Source organism: Aegilops tauschii, chromosome 6 (genome assembly GCF_002575655.3).
Source record: "Aegilops tauschii subsp. strangulata cultivar AL8/78 chromosome 6, Aet v6.0, whole genome shotgun sequence".
NCBI classification, from domain to species: domain Eukaryota; kingdom Viridiplantae; phylum Streptophyta; class Magnoliopsida; order Poales; family Poaceae; genus Aegilops; species Aegilops tauschii.
Window position 1 is genome coordinate 279,684,596 of NC_053040.3, and position 8,992 is coordinate 279,693,587.

The following is an 8,992-nucleotide window of genomic DNA, read 5'->3' on the forward strand; positions in this document are numbered from 1 at the left end:
TCGGGGAGAAAAAAATCAGAGAGAAGGATTCATCGCGTTTTACGATACGGAGCCGCCGCCAAGCCCTAAACTCTCTCGGGAGGGCTGATCTGGAGTCCGTTCGGGGCTCCAGAGAGGGGAATCTGTCGCCGTCGTCATCATCAACCATCCTCCATCACCAATTTCATTATGCTCACCGCCGTGCGTGAGTAATTCCATCGTAGGCTTGCTGGACGGTGATGGGTTGGATGCGATTTATCATGTAATCGAGTTAGTTTTGTTAGGGTTTGATCCCTAGTATCCATTATGTTCTGAGATTGATGTTGCTATGACTTTGCTATGCTTAATGCTTGTCACTAGGGCCCGAGTGCCATGAATTCAGATCTGAACCTATTATATTTTCATGAATATATGTGAGTTCTCGATCCTATCTTGCAAGTCATTAGTCACCTACTATGTGTTATGATCCGGTAACCCCGAAGTGACAATAATCGGGACCACTCCCGGTGATGATCGTAGTTTGAGGAGTTCGTGTATTCACCAAGTGTTAATGCTTTGGTCCGGTACTCTATTAAAAGGAGGTCTTAATATCCCTTAGTTTCCAATAGGACGCCGCTGCCACGGGAGGGTAGGACAAAAGATGTCATGCAAGTTATTTTCCATAAGCACGTATGACTATATTCGAAATACATGCCTACATTACATCGATGAATTGGAGCTAGTTCTGTGTTACCCTGTGTTATAACTGTTGCATGAGGAATCGCATTCGACATAATTATCCATCACTGATCCAATGCCTACGAGTTTTTCACATATTGATCTTTGCTTAGTTACTTTGCCGTTGCCATTGTTACAATTACTACAAAACTGCGGCTGTTACTTTTGCCACCGTTACCGTTACTTCCATACTACTTTGCTACTAAATACTTTGCTGCAGATATTAAGTTATCCAGGTGTGGTTGAATTGACAACTAAACTGCTAATACTTGAGAATATTCTTTGGCTCCCCTTGTGTCAAATCAATAAATTTGGGTCGAATACTTTACCCTCAAAAACTGTTGCGATCCCATATACTTGTGGGTTATCACGCACTGACATGTCACTTGAGATGCGCCTGCTGGACTGACCTCATTGTCCCATCTGGATGGATCAGTTGCAGAACTTGGACGTCAGCGTCACAGAATACCAAAAGCTAACCATCTTTTATTTTTCAAACCGATCATTGTTTTTAATTCGTACTGATCAATATTTTTGATTCAAACCATTTTTTTATTCTTGTATGCACATCAAGCTGTCATGTACTATACCTTGAAGAAGTAGCAATCATCTCATCATATACATAAATTTTCTTGTCCGAACTTATGGTATCATCATCACTGAACCTGCATGGTTTCTGTAGCTGAACTAAAATAAACTTTTACCCAAATAAATGTGAACATTGTGACATTTATACAACAAAAACTGAATCTAATACCAATATTGAACTTGCAGGTTCCATACGTAAGCTAGCTACCAACATCAAATTTACTTATCCTAAAATCAATCACCACCACAAGAAGACAATAAAGTTCTCCAAATGGTTGCTCGAGGAAGAGCTAGCTGCTGAATCCGACTACATTTACCGCTGGGAGCAGCCAACCACTAGTGCACAAGAGATATTTCTCGCACCTGAGAATCAAACCAAACTTTGATTAGCAAGACATTTCACTCCTGAGAATCAAACCAAATATTCAGGCGAATAAATAAGTGCACAAGAGATATTTCTTTAGCAAGACATTTTCACGGAACAGGCAAACCAAACTTTTTCAATGAACATGCAAATCAATTTCTTATAAAGCTTCCTCGCCCATTAGCTTCAACCTTTACAAGACAAACTTCTTTCTAGGGGCAGAACAGAAGATGAACTTCTAACCAGCAGTTTTTCGCATTGAATTCCAATCACATGTTGAACTTTCTAACCTGCAGTGGCAAAGAAGCCGTCCCAAGTCAGGCTAGACAAACACGTCCGGTTGGCTCTTGCCGTATATGGAGAATTTCTAGAATTTGGTAAAACAATTGAAGTAGCTTGGTCTGGTTAGTATCACTATCACCATAACTACATACATGTACTACTTTTTGACTATAACAAGAAAAGAAAGCACTAGCTAGTGTTCAAAATATAGAAAGGGTGATATTTCTTAAATACAAAATTCAGAAAAGAATGGTGCTTCAGATTGTTGATGCATGAAAATCGCATGAACTTCATATACTGCAATAGAGCTGCATCAAGTGCACACACACATTGGCGCACGTCTTGCTACACCGAAAGCTTGCGATGAACTGTTTAAAGTTTGAAAACTGAACCTTTTGTTCTCAAGTACTGACACTTCAAAATATAAATATATATACATTGTTTCTAACACAAAAGAGTGACCACAAATACCAACACTACAATAATGCACTCTACAGGTATAGACTACAACATACTTCACATTACCAGATTGCAATTCTTTTTGTAGATGATATATTTTTCCAACGAACTGATGAACTGAACAAGATTCACATGAGACATATGATTTTTGGGGATTTCCTCAAGATTATGCGCAATAAAGCATCCAGACCGAAAAGAATAGACAAGCTGAACTGAAAACCAAAATAAATGGCCTCTGGGTTCCTCATATAGCAACTAAAACTTCAGTACAACTACACCTTTTATTGCTGCACTACTACTTAAACAAGGTAAATCAATAAAAAACGAACTAACTAACTTCTACTTAATATCTTTGTGCATGCCCATGGCGGCAGTGTGCAACCGTCGAGCATGTAGCTCGAGTGCTGGACGCAAATGCCCTTAGTGGTGGCCGCTATCGCTGCAAGAATGTTGGATGTATTGCCTGCTACCATCCACAAAAACCGAGACAAAATTGAGTCTTGCACAAGATCAAACTAATATAAACGCTTGCTGCATCCATCAGCAGTCATGCATAACCAAGCAATGTGCAAAGCAAAGGGGCTGGTGTGTTCTCCCTGTGTGTGTGCTCGACTTGGACGGATGTGCGGCGCTTGGTGAAGATGGTGGCCGCAACCCACGATTCTACTTGTACTGGCGTCAACGCTCCACTTGGACAGCTGCCAACACCCCTGGTGGATGAGCTCGCGCCCCAGGGCAGCAAGGCAACCAACGGGAACTGTACGCGGTCGTTCTTTTTCTTAGCAACGAACCACAATGAGGTAGAGGTGAGGAGGGGAAGCAGGCAGGGTATGAGACCATCCTTGTAGAAGACATAAACAAAATTAAGCCACTTGCCTGGTTTATGAGATGACTGAACAAGTCCTGTCTAAGTCGAGCAATGACTCTCTCACTAGTAGAATTGAATAGCCATGCCCGAAGAGCTGTGCAAACTGACCTGAAACAGGGGCAGAGTTGGTTTCTAATATTTTAAGCAAAAATAGCTACTTGGGTTTAGCACATAAACATGAATTCTTCTCTAGAAGGACAAAGTAAGTAGAGAGTAATGGTTTAGTTATCAGTATCAACTAAAATTGCAGCCTACATAGATCCATCAAACATAAACTGATTATAAAAGATGGTAGTGGCAGTTTTGTATAACAGAATATCCCTCTATGATCCTCAAAATTAAGTTTTCAAGAAAGATACCCGGTCACAACTATTAGCGCAATGTACAATATTGTGCCGTTCACATCCGCCAGGGCTTGGGCCTTATCCTCTGGCCGATGAACATCTCTTGACACAATATCAATTATCTTGCCTCCGTATTTGGGCTGTAGAATAACATAAGATGATCCATCCTTTAGACTTTTAAAAAAAGATGATCCATCCTTTAGACTTTTAAAAAAAGATGATCCATCAATGAAGACAAGAAACATGTGCCACATTGATGCTCTTTATAGGTGCAAGTACAACTTGTTGTGTACGGAGTAGTATTTAATCCTGTCATGCAGGAACCAACACACACTCACCACACCCCACTCCTATTTAATCGTGTCAGTAGTATGGTAACAATTGTCTTCACTCATTTACCAACTATAGTAAGATGGCATGGACAATCTTAACAAGTATAACAAGATAGCATGGACAATGAGACCAGACTTGCAACAAGAAATTATTCATTTATTAACTCATCAAGTTTCTAGAAACTATTAGCAGGATACAAACAGTACTATCTTGTGATATATGATGGCAAAGAAAATTAGTACTAAGACAAAAAGAAGCACGCTGAAGCTCAGTTTGATACGGAGGAGTAGTATCTTAGAAGCATGAAAATGAAGGAACTTTCGGTTACTCAAATAACATGGGGAATACATCAGATAGCTGAAGTAAAAATAAGAGTTGACTTAACTAAACTAAAAATAAGAATTGAACTGAACTAAAATTGGAAATTGAACTGAACAAAAATTAGAAATTGAACTGAAGCAATAAACTCAACCGAGACTACTATGAACTTATATATTTCATTTTAACAGTGAATTACAAATCGCATTTGAACCACTGAGCTTTTGCACAGTGAAGTTATATTTTCTTATGGCAAGCTACACCAGAATTGAAAATGTTTTGGATCCAAAGAGACACAAAACAAGGAATATTCACCTTGTTTTTTTAATACCATTTTGATCACTTGAACTGATAGCGAAGAAGATGCATCGGTACTGCAAATGCTAAGTATTGTAAATTATAGCAATTTGCAAGCACAAGGGAGCTACAAATGAACAATGAACACATCAAAACTAGTAGTCCAGTGCACTAGGACATTTTAGCAAACACATGGCGTGCACCAAAAATGGGAATTTTGAGATTGATGAACTGCTGGTGTTTTTTTCGTTGAACTGACACTGTAAGAATTTGCTATCTTACCAAGTGTTACAGGGAGTCGAAACCAGAGAAGAGGTTGTTTGGAGCATGTGCAGCACAACGAGCTCGTGGGCGAGGATGGCAGGAGGAGCGGTCTTGCGGGGATGAAGGAGCAGCAAGTTCAAGTTCGAGCGGCAGCGAGCGGAGCACCTCCAGGAAATCACGGGGGCTTGGGGGTGACGGCAGAAGGAGGGAGGCTCGAGGCGCCGGACGGCGGGAGGAGGTGGTGAGCCGCCCCTGGAGCGGAGATGGTTCGCGGGATCGACGATGGTACTGGTCGCGCCGGCCCGGTGGCGCAACGGTGGTGGGTGGGGATGGGGTGCCGGGGATGGGGGTCGCCGGGGATGGGGGTTGTCGGGGCTGGGGGCGCTAGGGATGGGGGTCTTCGGGGATGGGGGGCGCCGGGGCTGGGGGCACTGGGGCTGGGGGCACTAGGGATGGGGGTCGCCGGGGCTAAGAGCGCGGGGGCTGGGGGTCACCGGAGCTGGGGTTGGCCGGGGCTGGCGGCGCGGGGCTGGTGAGCGAGGGGGCTGAGGGTGTCGCGTGCGGGAGGTGTCGGAGTAGCTCGGTACCGAGGTTCGGGCCTGAATTGACTCGGGAACACATGATCGGTCGAGCGGATGGTAACAAAATAATAGTCTTGTTTTATATATATATTATGAATTTCATTTTCTATCTATTTTTTATACTAATTTGAATCTAGCATTATCATCCATATATACAGAATGGAAAGCGTATATACACACATTGAAACAGAACATATGAGAATGGAAAATAGAGTACACACATTGAAATAGAGCAATACTATGATTGTTGTGAATACATAGCTATCCACACCGAAACGACTCAATAAAATAAAACACGTCCATGAGACCATGACCAGCAGCCCTTGCCTACGGTAGCTCTTGGCTCTGGCTGAACTCGTGCAAGCGTTCATCCAAGCGGTCTACACGCTCGCGGTACATCTGGAGTGCGAACTCGAGCTCCAAGTTGGCTACATCGGAGATCACCAGCTCGAGGATGCGACGGCCATGTTCCTCTACTGCGCCCAGGTGGACACCTAGGCCAAGGAGGCGGTCGAGCCTACCGACTAGCGCGTTGGCATCGAGTGGGCCGCGGACAAGGCGAACGACGCGACCCATGCGAACAGCGTGGCGGGCGTCCGGTGCAAGTACGGCGCGGCCGGCCTCTGGTGCAAGTACGGCGCAGAGGGCCTCTACCCACTCCTAGCGAGGAATGGGGGTACTGACGGAACGTGTACCCAGCTGCGATGCCCTGTCGATAGCAGGCAAGCACCGATGAATCTGCTCTTGCTGTGCGGCACGCCGCGCCTCTCGCTCTGCGGCGCTCCAACGGTCTCGCCGTGCGGCGAGCCGCAGCCTATCGGTGCGGACGTGCCTAGCTTGCTCTGCGGCGCGCCATCGATCATGTTGTGTGGCGACCTGCAGCCTCTCGGCGCTGACATGCCTATCTTGATCCGCGGTGCTGAAGCGGCATGCGCCAAGGGTCTGCTCAACCCTGGCGATGATGCGCATCACGGCGTCGTCCATCGCATTGCCGGGGAGTGCCTCGGCCTCGATGGGCCGTGGCGCCTTCTCGTTTTCCTCGTCGACGAGGTTGATGGTAGAGGCGGCGCTTTGGTGGGTTGGCATGCTTGGAAAAGGTGGATGTGCTACAGGCTACGCTTGTTGCCTCTGTGCGTCGCGCGCCGCCAAGGTTTATGCGCAATATCGCTGGGTGCCAGGAAACAGTGGCATGTTCATAAAACGCCATCAATTAATGGAAACTTAGCATATAAGGAACATCGATCTAGCACAAGAAGTACATGATGATCGGATGAACATGTACCACACTAGGGAACCCGTCGGTGATGAATTCATCAATAGCAAACGGTCGTATACTAGCAAGCGTTTGCCCACAACACACACGGCTTATTCCATCACAAATAGGTCGAATGGATCAGCTGTATGCCATGTATCGCACATTGTCAAAAAGTAATGCGGTAGACCTTCTTTAACATGTGTTAAAAAATAAAAATAAAAATAAAAAACAAGGACCCCGAGGTTAATTTAACATGAAGACAATTTCCCATCCAGTCATCCATCTGATGGCTGCTCCAGCCTGAGCATAGTTAACTTGAGAGTTCTCTTAGATGAGCTATTGGTGGAACAACTAGTCCTTGGTGATATAGGATGCCTCTTCGCATCCTTATGGTGTACCCGGATGACCGCCGGTCGCCCAATGGCCAATAGATGTTGTGTATACAGAGCATATCACATACGTCTTATTAGAAGCAATCGTGTGTGTTATTATCGGTCTTCGCACACATTTCTGATTACATACCTGTTTGTCGCGTATCACACACATCTTGTTATATTGAACCATTTCTGTTATCTTGGCTCAACGCAACCAGTTCATCTGAGTGAAGTGTTTGCCCTCTATCGCACACACCTTAATCTGACTGACTGTTTCTTTTGTTCTGCCTGATCATAAATAGTTCATCCCAGTGAACTGTATGCTGTATATCACACACACCTTCATCTGGCTGCCCGTTTCTGTTCTTCTGTCTCATCGCAAACAGTTCATTGAACTGAACCAAATGCCCTGCATCGCACACGCAACTAAAATCTGAACCGTGTTTGATGCATCCGTCATCGCAAATGTTTTGCACCGTTTTTGATGGTTTTTTACATCACCGTTTGCGCTTATTGCATCGCACACAGTTTCGTCGAAGGATCTCTGATCGTAGTGTCGCGTTAGCAGCATCCTACAGTAGTGTGGCTCAAGGTAAATTCCGGGTCACCCACAACAATAAGCTACGCGCAAGGCGCACCCGCTCGGCCTGTCCACGTCAGCAGGAGACACACGAGCGCTGGTTGGTTCTGTGCGTGGGGCCTGTCCACGTTGGCAGGAGACACGAATGTCGTAGATAATGAATTTCTAGGAAACTTCCTCGCACTGTTTCCTTCCCTACGAAGGCAACTTCGCAATACGCATCGACCCTCATGTCAACATCCTCGTCTCGAGTCTGGACGCCTCCCCTCTCATCAGGCATAGTCTCCACCCAGACACGCCACCTCCTCCTCTTCCAACCCTTTGGCTCGATCTGCTCGTGCGTCCGCTTCCCGCTGTCAAGGGCCTATAGATCCTTGCCTCCCCGATGTCTACTACACAACGTTCTTCTTGTAGACGTTGTTGGGCCTCCAAGTGCAGAGGTTTGTAGGACAGTAGCAAATTTCCCTCAAGTGGATGACCTAAGGTTTATCAATCCGTGGGAGGCGTAGGATGAAGATGGTCTCTCTCAAACAACCCTGCAACCAAATAACAAAGAGTCTCTTGTGTCCCCAACACACCCAATACAATGGTAAATTGTATAGGTGCACTAGTTCGGCAAAGAGATGGTGATACAAGTGCAATATGGATGGTAGATATAGGTTTTTGTAATCTGAAAATAAAAAAACAGCATGGTAACTAATGATAAAAGTGAGCACAAACGGTATTGCAATGCGTTGAAACAAGGCCTAGGGTTCATACTTTCACTAGTGCAAGTTCTCTCAACAAGGATAACATAATTAGATCATATAACTATCCATCAACATGCAACAAAGAGTCACTCCAAAGTCACTAATAGCGGAGAACCAACGAAGAGATTATTGTAGGGTACGAAACCACCTCAAAGTTATTCTTTCCGATCAATCCATTGGGCTATTCCTATAAGTGTCACAAACAGCCCTAGAGTTCGTAGTAAAATAACACGTTAAGACACAAATCAACCAAAACCCTAATGTCACCTAGATACTCCAATGTCACCTCAAGTATACGTGGGTATGATTATACGATATGCATCACACAATCTCAGATTCATCTATTCAACCAACAGAAAGAAGTTCAAAGAGTGCCCCAAAGTTTCTACCGGAGAGTCAAGACGAAAATGTGTGCCAACCCCTATGCATTAGTTCACAAGGTCACATAACTCGCAAGTTGATCACTGTCGTGGAATTGTCACGGCAGATGTCCTTGGGCTAGGACTTAGTCGTGGAGCCATCGCAACTAGGAAGCTTGAAGGGGTTATTCGGGACAAGGAACACGAGGGGTTATACTGGTTCGGCCCCTTACGGTGAAGGTAAAAGCCTACGTCCAGTTCGAGGTGTTATTGATTAGGGT

At 44.9% G+C, this 8,992-nt stretch overlaps 1 long non-coding RNA gene across 2 annotated transcripts; it reads right to left on the reverse strand.

Moving 5' to 3' along the window:
* Window positions 1–1,377: 1,377 nt before the first annotated feature.
* On the reverse strand, window positions 1,378–5,453 carry LOC109743410 (uncharacterized). Of its 2 annotated transcripts, XR_012187749.1 has the most exons (6): window positions 4,832–5,424; window positions 4,568–4,626; window positions 3,617–3,741; window positions 3,266–3,365; window positions 1,840–3,146; window positions 1,378–1,647 (listed from the first exon to the last, which is right to left on the reverse strand). It is a non-coding gene; the product is annotated as an uncharacterized lncRNA (long non-coding RNA). The 2 variants fall into 2 exon arrangements; XR_012187748.1 differs by lacking the exon at window positions 4,568–4,626 and having other exon boundaries at window positions 4,832–5,453.
* Between the last annotated feature and the right edge of the window lie 3,539 nt (window positions 5,454–8,992).